We start from the raw sequence: 1,908 nt of genomic DNA on the forward strand, positions 1-1,908 counted from the left end.
AACGTATGTGAGGGGGTTCTCCCCCAAGTCAATACCTCGCTCTTTACGCTACAGTTTTTTTTTAGTGCTTTCAAAAGAGCTATCTATTCTAATTAAACGGCCTTTGTGACTCAGTGGTTTGTGAATCAAATTTTGTTTTTAACTTTTAACGTAAAGAGCGTGGTATTGACTAAGGGGAGAACCCCTTCATATACGTAATAACATATACGTAATAAAAAAAACAATAAAAAAACAAGCGATACGGCTCAATAGTAATCGAAACTTTTAAAAACGGAATTTTGATGTCAATAAATGTATCAAAAGAATGTGTTTATAATGCTGATCCTAAATATATGAATTTTATTAAGTTTAGTATTACTCATCAAAGGCTACGAGCCTGAGAAAATTTACTTGATTTTTTAAAGAGGGGGGAAACATCCCCTACAAGTGAAAGAATTTTAATGAAAATCACACCGTCTGATTCAGCGTATCAGAAAACCCTATTACATAGGTTTCAAGCTCATATCTGCAAAAATCTACAACTCTGTATTTTTTGCCAGAAGAAAAATATACGAATATAGAAGTTAGTTACGTAAGTTAATTTGTAAAGACATCCATTTAGCAAAAGAAAAGTAAAATTTTTATGCAAATAAAAGCTGCATTAACTAAAAAACGATCATAAATTAAATAAAAAAACCAAGTTTTTTAAACTGAAAGTAAGGAGCGACATTAAAACTTAAAACGAACAGAAATTATTCCATATATGAAAGGGACTGTCCCCTCCTCAACGCCTTGCTCTTTACGCTAAAGTTTGACTCTGTCTCCCAGCTTTATTTTTTAAAACAATAAAAAACTTTAGCGTAAACAGCGAGGCGTTGAGGAGGGGACAGCCCCTTTCATATACGGAATAATTTATGTTCGTTTTAAGTTTTAATGTCGCTCCTTACTTTCAGTTTAAAAAACTTGTTTTTTTTTATTTATCTACAAAGGCTCATCTTGTTATGCCACAGTATATACCACGCACAGATTCTAGTAGACATCTGTTGCAAAAATTGCAAATCTGACACTGAACTATTTTACAACGAAAGACAGCCCAATCATCTAAAAAAAAATAAATAAATAAACAAACAAGCTATTCTTATTCCTATATCTGTCCTTGTTGGTTTTCTTAAGGGTTTATGGACCTCATAACATTTGGCTAAGTTTTCCGATGTTAAATGTATTTAGTATATCTAAGAAAACCACGCCAAATAAAACCGGGCAGTTTTATGATAGATTTATATTAATTACTTTCTGCTATAATTTGGCAGACTTAAATATTTTTTTAGGCACTCTCTCAAATTACAATGAAATCAATTTTCAGGCCATTTTCTCAAATATAGAATTTCTTATATAGGAAATAGTTTGGAAAATGCAAGGAATCTATTTATTTGAGTGTAATGAAAGTGAAGCCAAGGACTAAATAATTTTGAGGACAACAGTTTTTATCATTTTACTTTTTTCATTTTCGTTTAGCTTTTTCTTTATTTTTTTTCCTTCTACTTCGTATAGCAAAAACAAACATTCATTAATTTTAATTGTAGAATATACCTTTAATTGCAAGAAAACAATCTTAAACTTGTCATTAAATATATAATAAAATGAATAAATATATGATAATATATGTAATTGTCATTAAATATATGATAAATAACTATACAATGAGATGATTGTTTCCCGTCTCTTCTCATTTTCAGCTGTGGATAAAGTCCCGTCAAAGCTGGCGATATAATGTCAATAAATTCCGTCAAAGTCGTCCTGCATAAAGCTGGCGCAGTGCCTTATCTTATTTGCCGAATATCGGTAATAAGAGTAGTAAGGCCATAGGGAATATGAAATCCACATTGAATTACACATGAATATGCGTGTAGTTTAACCGGTATATTGGCT

This window comes from Artemia sp. Qi Xiang Cuo, chromosome 14, assembly GCF_049724085.1.
Source record: "Artemia sp. Qi Xiang Cuo chromosome 14, ASM4972408v1, whole genome shotgun sequence".
Lineage (NCBI taxonomy): Eukaryota > Metazoa > Arthropoda > Branchiopoda > Anostraca > Artemiidae > Artemia > Artemia sp. Qi Xiang Cuo.